The sequence below is a fragment of the Cervus canadensis genome, chromosome 25 (assembly GCF_019320065.1).
Source record: "Cervus canadensis isolate Bull #8, Minnesota chromosome 25, ASM1932006v1, whole genome shotgun sequence".
In the NCBI taxonomy this organism is placed as follows: domain Eukaryota; kingdom Metazoa; phylum Chordata; class Mammalia; order Artiodactyla; family Cervidae; genus Cervus; species Cervus canadensis.
In genome coordinates, this window is record NC_057410.1 from 27,163,337 (window position 1) to 27,177,859 (window position 14,523).

At 42.4% G+C, this 14,523-nt stretch overlaps 2 non-coding genes across 2 annotated transcripts; both read right to left on the reverse strand.

Annotated features, from left to right (window-relative positions):
* Positions 1 to 4,205: 4,205 nt before the first annotated feature.
* TRNAG-GCC lies at positions 4,206 to 4,277 on the reverse strand. The gene has a single exon. It is a non-coding gene; the product is annotated as a tRNA-Gly (tRNA).
* A 740-nt stretch (positions 4,278 to 5,017) lies between these two features.
* Positions 5,018 to 5,089, reverse strand: TRNAE-UUC. Its single transcript has one exon. It is a non-coding gene; the product is annotated as a tRNA-Glu (tRNA).
* Between the last annotated feature and the right edge of the window lie 9,434 nt (positions 5,090 to 14,523).

Here is a 14,523-nt window from a genome sequence, read left to right on the forward strand (position 1 = left end):
GGATTACACTAGAAATCAAAGGTTACTTCTTGTAATTTTGGGATACTGCTCCTCTCTTACAAGTCTTCTCTCACAACTTGGTTTCAAGCTGGGCTTGCCTGAAACCTTCTAGTTTGATGATAGGAGACCTGGCTCTTCCTTAAATTCACCAAAAATGTCTATGTGACTCTATATGCTTCACTTTCACAGTCTTCTAGTCCAAGACAAAAAAAAAAAAAAAAAATCGCACAGGGTTTGAAGGTAGAGGAGAGAGATAAAATAAGAAAGTGGATGTAGAAGGACTTTAGGACATAACTGGAGGAGAATGGATATATATAGCTGAGTCCCTTTGTTGCTCACCTAAAACTATCACAACACTGTTAATCGGCTATGTAAAAATCGCTCAATCCTGTCTGACTCTGCGACCCCATGGATTATACAGTCCATGGAATTCTCCAAGCCAGAATACTGGAGTGGGTAGCCTTTCCCTTCTCCAGGGGATCTTCCCAAACCAGAGAGAGTATCCAGGTCTCCCACATTGCAGGGAGATTCTTTACCAGCTGAGCCATAAGGAAAACCTTAATTGGCTATATCCCAATACAAAACAAAAAGGTTTTTTAAAAAAAATCATAGGACATAGGATCCTGTCTCAAGTCTACACATCCTTTCTTTCAGGGCCCTCTGAAACACTTCTTTCTCCCCACAAGCATAATTCTTCTTCCAGGAATCTTGGGTTCCTGGTCCTGGTGTGAAGGATGAAGAAGGTGTCACCCAGCGTCTAAGTCAGTGTATCACCTTTTGCAGAGATGCCTCTTGATGTCTCCTTTTACCTCAGCTTTGCCACTTCTTTACAGGCTTTCAAGGAGCTAGTTTTCTAAACCTGGATCCTCACTCATGTTCCAATTCTGTTGTTTCTAAGAGAAAGACTCAGAGGGAGGAAGTAAGATGCCTAGAGTGTCAGAGACTTCACACTAGAGAGAAATGTGGTGAAGAATGAAAGGGTGAGCGCTAATATTTCAGAAGACAGAAAAAGCACAGGCAAAATAAACTTTAAGTGAGTGAAAGACCTAAAGTTGTAAAACAAAACCTTTAAAATTATCTGAAAAATAAAAAAGGATATCCTCATGATCTAATTTCTTATATCAAATTATGAAAAATGGGCAATTTTTATAAAATTTATTATAACAAATTTAAAATCTCCTACATAAAAGACATCTTAAGGTTAAAACAGAAGTGACAGGGAAATGGGGAGAAGTTATCTGCAACATACAAGTATATTAGAAAAAGATGGATATATGTAAAGGATTCCTACAAACCAGCAACAACAACAATAATAAAGATAATAAACAACCCAATAGAAAAATGGTCAAAGGTATGAATATATAATTTCCAGAAGAAGAATTCCAAATAACCAATAATATATAGAAAAACCTACTCTACCTCTCTAGTAATCGGGAATATGCAACAATGAGATTCATTGTTGATTCATTCTAATTTCACATCTATTGGATTCACAATAACCTAAAAGCCTGACCATTTTAAGTGTTGGTGATGATGTGAAGAAACTAGGAGTCTCATACCCTGTAAAACAGACACAATCACTTTGGAGACCAACTTGACAGTGCAGATTTACTGAAGTTGAAAATGCACATATCTTTGGAACCAGAAAATCTACTGCCTTACAGCAGTATTTTTCAATCCATTAGTAGGTCATGAATAATGGATTGAAAAATACTGCTGTAAGGCAGATATATTCAGCATTTTACAAAAAAAGGAATAGAACAGAAAATAGAGTGCATGTAGCAAAAGTAGGTATCATCTTATTAAACATTTATTTCATACATGAGCAGGGTCTTGATATAAAAGATGTTTCTCACTATGAGTTACAGTTAAATAGAAAAACATTCTGAAAACACTGTTTAAGAGAAACTCTCATTAATAAAAATAAGAAGACATGTTAGACCCTATTCCCTGTAATGTAGAGTGTGTAATAATGAAACATTGAAAATGAAGTACATGTCTATCAGCAGCAAATAAACAAATTGGAGTGTATTCATGTGATGGAACACCACACAGCAGCTACAATTAATGAACTTGGTCTATGTGGATGAATTTTGAAAACAGAATCGAGGGAAACAAAACAAAAATGTCACACTAAATGAATTAAATGAATTTTACAAACATTTAAAAATACTATATAGTATATATCCACAAGTGTGTGTGTGTGTGTATATATATATATATATATACACACATACACACACACACACCACAAATCGTATATAGTACATGTATTTTTTTTAAGCATGAGAAGTAGACTGATATAAAAGGGATACCTAAAGGGAGGAAAAGAAGTGGGAGTTGGGAGGAAAAAATAGATATGACACCATTTATTCATTTTGGGTGGTGGATACATTGATGAATATTATAATATTCTTTGTTCTTTTCCTTCAAAAATTTTTAACACGTAAGAAAAAATAAATAGAATTATGAAGTTTTTAATCTTGCTCTGAGTATCATAAAGTTCCATTAACCACTGGTTATTAAAGTTCTTTCATCCTGTGATTCTTTTTTCCAGTGCCTGAAGATGAATCATCTGCCCCACATCAGCCTGTCAAACTCAATAAATTAGTATCTAGAGGCGGCAAATCACTGTGTCTATTATCTGTATTAGTGTTGCCAAAATATTGTCTCCCTGTCCACTGATGCCAAATAGAAATACAGAGACAGAGTATGGAGTTTGGAGACAGCACCCCCTTCTCTTAGTAATAGGGAGAGGTTTTTTATCCTCATGAAGGTCTTGCTTCTTTTTTTTTTTTTTGGCAAAGTTTCAAAATGGCCACAGCTGGCATCCGGCAACTCAGCAGCTGGGGTCTGGTGTCACTAAAGCTACCAGCTCATGATCTTTTTCGAAATGTAGAATGCTACAAGAGAGTATAGGGGAGAGAAGAAAGCCAGGTGCAGAGTACAACTCATATATAGTCAAGAGAGCAATTAGCTTTGTTTAGCTTTTTGAAGGACAAGTCCAGCTACAAGTGTTTGTTAGTAGCAATAGCTCAAAAATAACCAAGATTGTTTAACCCTTTCAGGCCTCTTGGGCTGGTATTATGGAGTCCCATACCAGAGTCACACAGGGCACAAAAGCGAAGCCCAGTACTAAAGTCCCTGGAACCGACTGAGCCCCATTGTAACCATTGCCAAAAGCCCCCTTGCTTCTTACAGGTCAGCTTCCTGATCCCAAATTAGGCAAAAATACCCATCCCTGTACTCACCCTATAGCACCCTAACCAATCACCTAATGCCACCATTCCAGCAGGAATTTTCTGTCTTGAAACTATAAAAATTGGCTGCTAACCCACGAAAAGCGTCGGCTCTCCCTTGAGCTGGCCTGCTGTTCTAACAGTGTCTTCTAGAAATGAACTCTGTTCTCGCTTGGGTCAGCTCTCCCTTGAGCTGACCCACTGTTCTAACAGCATGCCATCAGTTCTTCCTGGCCTGTCAGGAGGTCGGCATTCAGTGCTTGCAGCGCCCACATTATCTCTGCTCTTTGTTCTTAATAAACTCAGTCCTTTCTGCAATACTCTATGTCTGGAAATTCTTTTCCAACCCGAGTTTGGACTGCCACAACAGGTATGTGGTGCCAAAGGCCACTCACTTACTCATTTTGCTGTAACACTAGCAAAAGAGATTTTTCTTTCCCTGAAGCTTCGGTCTTTGGTCTTCACATAATCTATTTCCTCTTCTCAGAAAGTCCTTCCTCCATTGTCTGCCAGTCAATCTCCAGTTTATCCTCCACTATGTAGTTCAAATCTTACTCTCTTCATGGTGAGACCAGAGGACAAGACCTATCTTTGACTGTTGATGTCAGACCACACCACATACCTTCCCAGGCCTCTCCTGAGTACTCTCAGAGTCCTCCCTGCCCCCAATCCCCAATGCAGAAAAGTCTGAGTTGGGCACTGTATTGGATCTTTGTGCAACAGGAGTTAAGCACTTTGGGACATAGAGATTAACAACTAGAATGAAAGGGGTGGGTCAGAGGCTAACGGTATTGACTATATATAGTTTTCAAAACTATTCTATAAATATACATGGTGGTGGTTTAGTTGTTAAGTCATGTCTGATTCTTGCAACTCCATGGACTGTATCCTGCCAGGCTCATCTGTCCATGGGATTTCCCAGGCAGGAATGCTGGAATGGGTTGCCATTTCCTTCTCCAGGGGATCTTCCCAACCCAGGGATTGAACCTGGGTCTCCTGCTTGGCAGGCAAATTCTTTACCAACTGAGCCACCAGGGAAGTCCCATAAATACACATATACTTATAAAGTTTAGTAGATGCCCTTCTTTTCTCTCCTTCCCTCATCAACCCCTGGGAATGAGCTACTCCTATTCCCCAAAAAAGACAGTCTTCATGGATGACCTTGTCACCACCAGAATTTAGCAATTTACTACTCCTTCCTTTAACTTTCCTTGTACCTTGACGTTTCTCTGTTACAGCATCTATTACATGAGAACATAATTATTTTTGAATGTCAATCATCTCTACTAATCCTGAGCTTTATTAGAAAAATTTTACTTCTTCTTCTTTTTTTTTTTTGGCTGGGTCTTTGTTGCTTTGCATGAATTTTCTCTAGTTTGCAGTGAGTGGGGGTTACTCTCTAGTTACAGTTCATGGGCTTCTCACTGAAGTGGCTTCTCTTATTGCAGAGCATGGGCTCTAGGGCACGTGGACTCAGTAGTTGCAGCTTGCAGGCTTGAGGGCTTAGTTTCCCCATGGCTTGTGGAATCTTCCCGGACCAGGGATTGAACACATGTACTCTATATTGCCAGGCGGATTCTCAACCACTGGACCACAAGGGAAGTCCTGCTGCTTTTTATTTCTTTCTGTTGCTTTCAAAGACTTATTAGCAACAACATCTAAAACTTAAAACTGTGAGGTCCTAACCCCAGAATAATTCATTAAATCTGTGTTAAAATTTTTGGTCTTTTTTTTTTTTTTGGTCACACTGCCCCACTTGCAGTTTTCAGGAATCTCAGTTCCCTGATTAGGGACTGAACCTAGGCCACAGCAGTGAAAGTGCTAAGTCCTAACCACTGGACCACCAGGGAATTCCTGCTCCTATCTTTTTAAGTGATTCCACCCAATGACCTCTATAAGCTTGCAGAACTAGTACTGCCTGAGGTTGTATCAGGCTGCATCCTCACAAGAAATATTTTGATTCAAAACAAAATATTATATATATATATAAATTGGACATCATGGACCTATAATAGGACACTTTGGAAGAACAAAAAATAAAAGGAAACTTCCTTTCAGAGGAAGTATTATATTTTAAATTATTTATTTGTTTACATTTTTTACTACCCTGAGTCTGTGGACATGGAAAAACAGACTGGTTCCAAATAGGGAAAAGAGTATGTCAAGCCTGTATATTGTCACCCTGCTTATTTAACTTTTATGCAGAGTACATCATGCAAAATGCCAAGCTGGATGAAGCACAAGCTGGGATCAAGATTGGTGGGAGAAATATCAATAACCTCAGATATGCAGATGACACCACCCTCATGGCAGAAAGTGAAGAGGAACTAAAGAGCCTCTTGATGAAAGTGAAAGAGGAGAGTGAAAAAGCTGGCCTAAAACTCAATATTCAAAAAATGAAGATCATGGCATCTGGTCCCATCACTCCATGGAAAATAGATGGAGAAAACATGGAAACAGTGACAGATTTTATTTTCTTGTGCTCCAAAATCACTGCAGATGGTGACTGCAGCCATAAAATTAAAAGCTTACTCCTTGGAAGGAAAGTTATAACCAACCTAGACAGCATATTAAAAAGCAGAGACATTAGTTTGCTGACAAATGTCCACCTAGTCAAAGCTATGGTTTTTCCAGTAGTCATGTGTGGATGTGCGAGTTGTACTTTATTTATTTATTTTTTTTTTTTGAGAGTTGTACTTTAAAGAAAGCTGAGCTCCAAAGAATTGATGCTTTCAAACTGCAGTGTTGGAGAAGACTCTTGAGAGTGCCTTGGACTGCAAGAAGATCCAACCAGTCCATCCTAAAGGAAGTCAGTCCTGAATATTCATTGGAAGGACTGATGCTCCAAGACTTTTTCTATATGATGTGAAGAGCTGACTCATTGGAAAAGACCCTGATGCTGGGGAAGACTGAAGGCAGGAGAAGGGGATGACAGAGAATGAGATGGTGGAATGGCATCATCGACTTGATGGACATGAGTTTGAGCAAGTTCTGAGATTGGTGATGGATAGGGAGGCCTGGGGTGCTGCAGTCCATGGGGTCACAGAGTTGGACATGACTGAGCGACTAAACTGATTGGGTCTTCACTGCTTCTTGCATGTTTTCTTGAGTTGCTGCAAGCGGGGGCTACTCTCTTGTTGCAGAGCATGGTCTCTAGGCATGTGGACTTTGGCAGCTGTTGCTCAAGGGCACTAGAGCACAAGATCAGCAAGGGCTTAATTGCTCTGTGGCATGTGGGATCTGCCCAGACCAGGGATTGAACTGGTGTCCCTTGCCTTGCAAGGCAGACTCTTAACCATTGGAAGACCCCCTGAGGAATTATTCTGAGAGAAAAAATATTACCTTATACTCAGGTACTTGTTCAGTTGCTAAGTCATATCCAGCTCTTTGCAACCCCATTGGCTGCAGCGTGCCAGGCTTCCCTGTCCTTTACTATCTCCCTGAGTTTGCTCAAACTCATGTACATTGAATCAGTCATGTCATCCAGCCATCTCATCCTCTGTTGTCCCCTTCTCCTCTTGCCCTCAATCTTTCCCAGCATTGGGGTCATTTTCAATGAGTCAGCTCTTCCCATCAGATGGAAAAAGTATTAGAACTTCAGCTTCAGCATCAACCCTTGCAATGAATATTCAGGACTGATTTCCTTTAGGATTGACTGGTTTGATCTCCTTGCAGTCCAAGGGACTCTCAAGAGTCTTCTCCAACAGCACAGTTCAAAAGCAGCAGTTCTTCAGTGCTTAGTCTTCTTTATGATCCAACTCTCACATCCATACATGACTACTGGAAAAAACCATAGTTTTGACTACACAGCCCTTTGTTCGCAAAATAATGTCTCTGCTTTTGAATACGCTGTCTAGGTTTGTCATAGCTTTTCTTCCAAGGAGCAAACATCTTATAATTTCATGGCTTCAGTCACTGTCTGCAGTGATTTTGGATCCTAAGAAAATAAAATCTGTCACTGTTTCCACTTTTTTCTCATCTATTTCCCATGAAGTGGTAAGACAAGATGCCATGATCTTAGTTTTTTGAATGCTGAGTTTCAAGCCAGCTTTTTCACTCTCCTCTTTCACCTTCATCAAGAGGCTCTTTAGTTAAGGTATCTATTCATTTAATATTCAATGAGTGCCACTGGTGTGCAAGGCACTGTGCTAGGAGCTGGAAATATAGTGAGTTTAGAATCTCACAGGGAGGAGTCATTAAATGTATAATGCCACCACTAATTAATTATGATTATTTAAGTACTATGAAGGATAAGTTTAGTTAGCTACAAGATGAATAACTGGGGAACCTAAGTCTGTGGGGTTAAAAGTCTCCTATAATCATGCTGCTTATGTACAGAGCAGCAGTAATTCATGTGCCCAATTGGTCTGGGTTTAAATTTTAACTCAAACACTGAGTAGGTTATTTAACCTCTCTTTCCTCATTTATAAGGGGCTTCCCTGGTGGCTCAATGGTAAAGAATCTGCCTGCCAATGCAGGAGACAAGGGTTCTATCCCTGGGTTGGGAAGATCCTCCGGAGAAGGAAATGGCAACCCACTTCAGTATTCTTGCCTGGGAAATCCCATGGACAGAGGATCCTGGTGGGCTATATAGTTCATGGGGTGAGAAAAGAATCGGACACAAGTTAGCAACTAACAACAACAACAAGAGTATCTACCTTTTGAAGTTATAGTGAGGATTAAATGAGCTTATACACTAAGAACAATGATGACACACAGTACCTACCCAATAAATGATATCTATTGTTACCATTTCAGCTGAAACCTGAAAGACAAGCCAAGAGGAAAAAGGAAGGAAGAAATGTTAAGCAGAGAGCTACATTTGCAAATCCTAAATGAAATCAGTCCTGAATATTCATGGAAGGACTGATGTTGAAGCTCCAATACTTTGGCCACCTGAGGCAAAGAACTGACTCATTGGAAAAGACCCTGATGCTGGGAAAGACTGAAGGTGGTAGGAGGAGAAGAGCACGACAGAGGATGAGATGATTGGATGGCATCACCGACTTGATGGACACAAGTGTGAGCAAGCTCCAGGAATTGGTGATGGTCAGGGAAGCCTGGCATGCTGCAGTCCTTGGGGTTGCAAAGAGTCGGACACCACTGAGGGGCTGAACTGACTGAACTGACATGTGCAAAAGCCCAGAGGCATAAAGTTCGTCTGGCCTATTCTAGAACTGAAAGGTCAATGGTTCCTAGCATAGAAAGCTAAAGGGAAATAGATACCATGAGATATGAGATGAGGCCGAGAAGGTAGGCTGAGATCAGTAATGCAAGACCTTGTAGGCCAGGTTAAAGAGTCTGAACTTTATCCTTGGAGTCAGAGGAAACTTCAAAGGTTTTACAAAAGGGTGCAACAATTTTAGATTTGCAACTTCAAAAGCATTCTCTACAGCATGGAGAACTGATTGGAAGCAGACCAAAATAGATGAAAGGGAAACCAGTAAGGAGGCTACTCTGGCAATTTAGATTAGAGGCTTGTCACTTAGACTAGGGTAGTGGCACAGATGAGAAAAGGAAGCTGGATGACTGAAGAAAGAGAAGACAGAGCTGACAAGACTTAGTGTGTGCATGTTAAGGGGAGGGGGCATGGAGGGAGAGGCACTATATAGTAAATAAATATTTGAGGAAGGAATGAATGAATTCCTGTGTGTGCCTGTCATATTGTTTTACCACATGAAACACCTTTTCTCTAGTCCATCCTTCCAGGCAAAATTCTTTCTCATTTCCTCCACAAACCTGTCTCTGACCTTAGCCCCATCTTTCTGAGATATTCTAGAATTTTAGAGCTGAACAATTTTTTTTTTTTTTTTTGGTCACAATACACGGCATGCAGAACTTCTGCGATCAGGGATTGAATACATGGCCCCTGCATTGAAAGTGCAGAGTCTTAACCACTGGACCACCAGGGAAGTCCTAGAGCTGAACATTCTTGAGAAATACATTGAGGGCTGTTGAGAGGACTTAGGAATTGTCTGAAGATGGAAATCATGTGTTAGTCAACTTTCTGCCCTACCCATCCCCATCTTGCAGAAATACACTCATTTATAGAAATTTTCCTCAGATTACATGAGTGGTTCAAGCATAAACAACCTATGGGACTATAAAGCTCTGTGTCCCATAAAGCAATACATACTGTGGGAACATTCACAACAGTCTTCTTGGGTCTTCAAAGAAGTCTTATAAAAATAGGTACCATTGTAGAGGAAATAAACTCATAACTAAAGTGATGTCCAAGGTCACACACACACTAAAGGAAACAGCAGGGCTCAGATTTGAACCTAGACCCTTGGTCCAAATGGGATGGACTTTCTACTACACTGCCAATCCTCCCATGGTAGGTGAATATTCATATGAACTCAGGGGGATTATTAACTCTTGGAAGCAACTGAATGCCACTGTTAGGGGAACCACTGACCAAAACAGCTCAGTCAATGGCCACTGTGGCCACTGACCTTCAACGCCCCCTGAAAGGAGTTCAGGGTGGAGACAAGGAATGATGCACTCTGTGCTGTGAGAAAAACTGGCAGAACAGACCTTGAGATAACTATTTTCAGAAGATTTTATGAGCCCAAGTTCTTGCATCTTCTATATCTAGAAAGGCACAGAGACTGTTAACAGTGACATCTGCTTTGGCCATTGAGGAGGGAAATGTTAATACATTCGAAAGTCAAAACAGAGTAACTGGTTCAGACATTCAAGGTAAAATTCGGTGACCATTGTGGATTTCAGACACGTTCCTGAATTGCTGAAAACTCAAATTTTCTGAGCTATGTCAGACCAGCTTAGAATGGCATTAGCCATTCTCAAATTAGTGTCCACTAGTAGCTGCAATCTTATGGTTTCAAGGTATCTGTCAGGCAAGTGTAATCTCCTTGGTTCTGTCTCGTCTCAACAAAAACTTGAAACGACAGACATTAAGGCCCTCGGCGTGTCACAGCTCTTGGACAGACCGTGTTATAGCTCTTAGACAGATCAGTGTTACAGCTCCGTGTTACAGCACAGTTTTATTTAGAAAACAGCAGGAAAATACATCCTCGAGGCATGAGGGAACGCTGACCCAAAGATGCGAAGAGAAGAGAGAGTCCCGGCCCTTTGGCTCCTCTTTTTACATGTTTTTTTCCTCCCCCCTGGGCCTGCCCTATTGGGCTAGCCAGGAGTGCTGTTTGTTCTACCTGAGGTCCTCACTCCGGTCCTCGGACCTTCCATTGACTTTGCTTTGTTCTATTTTCGTGGACTTTTCCCTTCCTTGTCTTTTATTTTTTTTATTTTTTTTTTCCTTCCTTGTCTTTTAGCTGCTGTCATTTTGGACTTCTGTTTCCTAGTCTACCTACCTAACAGTATCCTCTTGTAACTATTAAATATTTTAAAGAATAAAGTTGTTTTAGATCAGATATTAATCAAAAAGGGGAGACATAAGTAATGGCCAATAGCTCCTGTTGTATATATGTTAATACTACATCAGGAGTTAAAACTTAGATAAAATTAGACAACTGGCAGGACTTCCCTGGTGGCATAGTGGATAGGAGTCCACCTGCCAATGCAGGGCACATGGGTTTGATCCCTGGTCCAGGAAGATTCCACATGCCTCAGAGCTACTGGGCCCGTGTGCCACAACTAGAGCCCATGCTCCACAAGAGAGGCCACTGGAATGAAAAGCCCGTGAACCACAACGAAGAGTGGCCCCTGCTTGCCGCAACTAGAGAGAGCACGCATGCGGCAACAAACACCCAGTGCAACCAAAAATAAATAAATAAAAATTAAAAAATAAACAACTGGCTATCTGGTTCCAAGTCTCCCTTGAAGTGCAAGTCCAGACTGAGTTTCAGGCTTATTCTTCTAAATTCCCAAGGGATTGAGATCTTAATCACACTAAACTCAGATCCAGGACTTAGAAATACTTCCAATTTAGGGTCTATTCTCCAAATTGAGGCAGGACTATGCCTCATTTTAGCAGGAAATGGCCAGAGCCATCATCACCCAGTTTCCCAAATTAAAACTCAGCAGAATACTGATCCTTCTGTATACTGATCCAGAATACAAACCCTTTCTGTGTCTCCTGTTTCTTGTTTGTAGGATATAAACTTCATTCAGCCTCCTGGACCTTCCTGAGCTTCAAAGGGCAAATTCACACAGTTGCTAATCAGGGAAGAGAGGCAATGTAAAAACCAGGGAGGAATAGTCGAATAGTGGTACAGCCTTGGGGCAAGGTCCTGGCTTCTCCTCAAGGAATATGCCTAACACTACCTCTGAGTTCTTCTGCAGAACTGGAGCCCCTACCCAGGTAGAAGATGGTAATATCAAGCTGAGCACAAGATTCCTGAAGCACTGCTTTGTTAACTGCACCATCAATAATCAGAGGAAAAGTCACACAACCTACAGCCATCACCCCAGATTTTGCCTTCCTTTGCTTGGCCCAGCGATGACCATCCTGTTAGACCTCATGCTTGGCCACTGTCTGCTTCAACTGTTTACACGGTTCATTTCTGACAGGGTCCAACAGTTTCAGGCTCAACTGTTATTATTAGGATGAATGCTAATTTCAGGCACAGAATACCTTGATTTAGATCAGGTGGCAAGAGATTTCTACCAGGCAGGGCTATGTCCACTCTCAGCAGGAAGTAGTTACAGAACAAAGAGACCCATGCCCTATTTCCCAAAGAATATCTTGAGAATGAAGTCTCAGCAGGGGGTTGTTAGGGGAACCACTGACCTGATCAGGCAAGATAGTAACCACTTGCATGAGTTATCTTACAACAGGAGGTCCTGGTAAGGAAGTGAAACTACAAGCTACTACCAACCAGAAGAATTCGGGAAAGGTGAAAGAGAGGAGATGCCAGTCTGTATGATTTTGGCAAGGCAGCAGTGGGTGGTGGTGTAAAATGAGATCTTAATTCCTTGCCCAGGAATTGAACCTGAGTAGCCTGGATGAAAATCTGGAATCCTAGCCACCAGACCAGCAAGGGTTAGAGGTAGAGCTATTTTTCCCTGGAACTTTGCCCCCAATGAAAAAATGTATTTCTCACAGAGGCAAAAACTAAACTGCAGGTACAAAGTTTATTTTTAGAGATATAGCACAACCACAGGTGGGAGAACACACAGAGAAATAGTTTGTTAAGATAGAAGCAAGGAAGAGATGCATACCAGGAAAGAAAGGGTGTGGGGTGTCTCCCTGAATAAGGAGGAGTGTAGTGAAGAGGTGGTTAAGTCATTTATATAGGTCAGTTCTTCCAGGTCTTTGTTTCAGCTCAGTTCAGGTCAGTTCAGTTGCTCAGTCATGTCCGACTCTTTGCGACCCCATGAATCGCAGCACACCAGGCCTCCCTATCCATCACAAACTCCCGGAGTTTATTCAAACTCATGCCCATCGAGTCGGTGATGCCATTCAGCCATCTCATCCTCTGTCATCCCCTTCTCCTCCTGCCCCCAATCCCTCCCAGCATCAGGGTCTTTTCCAGTGAGTCAACTCTGCATGAGGTGGCCAAAGTATTGGAGTGTCAGCTTCAGCATCAGTCCTTCCAATGAACACCCAGAACTGATCTCCTTCAGGATGGACTGGTTGGATCTCCTTGCAGTCCAAGGGACTCTCAAGAGTCTTCTCCAACACCTGTCTCTGTTTACCTTTAGCCAATTATCTGGTTTCTTTTTCCACATCTGACCTGCCTTAAGACCCTCCCCACTATGAGTGCACAGGTTTTTTCCAAGATAGATTTCAGTCCAGGAACCTATGGGATCATGTATTAGCATCACATATTATGGAGTGGCGCCCCCCACCCCCCCACCTCACCTCCTTTTGACCCCCAAGGAGTCTTTCTGCACATGTGAAATGTGTCCTTTGCCCCAAGGATGGGAGGTGTGTGATTACCTCTTATAGTCTTTTAATAGGGTTTAGTCCCACTCTTGGAGACGGCAATGGCACCCCACTGCAGTACTTTTGCCTGGAAAGTCCCATGGACGGAGGAGCCTGGTGGGCTGCAGTCCATAGGGTCACTAAGAATCGGACACGACTGAGTGACTTCACGTTCACTTTTCACTTTCATGCATTGGAGACGAAATGGCAACCGACTCCAGTGTTCTTGCCTGGAGAATCCCAGGGACGGGGGAGCCTGGTGGGCTGCCGTCTGTGGGGTGGCACAGAGTCGGACACGACTGAAGTGACTTAGCAGCAGCAGCAGCAGTCCCACTCTGTCGCTGCCATAAAGATGCCTAATGTCTGGTTATTTACCCTATTGCTGTTGCTGAGATCTCAAAATATAGACAGGAGTCCGGTCATAAATATGTAGTCCTAGAGCTCATTTGTCTTTTGCTTCAGGAAATGTATTAGGTGGCTGGTGACCAACGGCGCTCATCCCAGGAAGCGTGAACAGGAGCCCAACTATAAATGCCTAGACTGAAGCCCATCCATTTCCTGCCTCACATATGTCCTACCAACCTCCCCAAATCCTTCTCACTGGAATCCATCTTGGCAGGGTGATGCACGCGCCACCAGAAAGGACCCTTAGAGTAATTTGCCAGAGACAATCAGAAAACTAACTCCATCATCATAAAACCTGAGGCTGACCCAAGCGGCAGAGCAGCTCCGGGTTCTGTTACCCTGCTGCTCTCTATCCAGACGCCCCTACCTAATAAGGTCTCTTGCTTTGTCAGCATATGTATCTCCTCATACAATTCATTTCCAATTATTAGATGAAAACCCACTCTCTGGCCGTAGCTGGGGTTCCCCCTTCCTGCAACATCACTTCTGGCAATCCATCCCAGTTTCAGGTATTAATGAATGTGGTCAAACACGTTTATTGGGCAACTACTAATGCGGGAGACCCGGGTTCCATCCCTGGGCCGGGAAGATCCTCTGGTGAAGGAAATGGCAACCGACTCCAGTACTCCTGCCTGGAAAATCCCATGGGCGGAGGAGACTGGTAGGCTACAGTCCAAGGGATCGCAGAGTCGGACATGACTGAGCGATTTCACTTCACTTCAGGCGACAGACATGACACCTAGCGGTGGCGGTACAGTACAACAGTAACTAAGACAAGAAGGTGCTTGCCCTCAGGCTGGTTCAGGCAGCTGGTCAAAAGAAACAACCTATAAACGATGTGGCTAAATGCTATAAAGAAAATACACGGTGGGTAATGGGAGAAAATGCATGTCCTTCTGGTCAGAGACAGCCTCTCACAAAAGTGACATTAAGGTTGAGACCCAAGCTTGGTCTTCAGGAGGCACTTAATGAAAGACATCATTCCCCACAGACCTACTTTGATAAACGCCCACAAAAGGGAACGGCGAA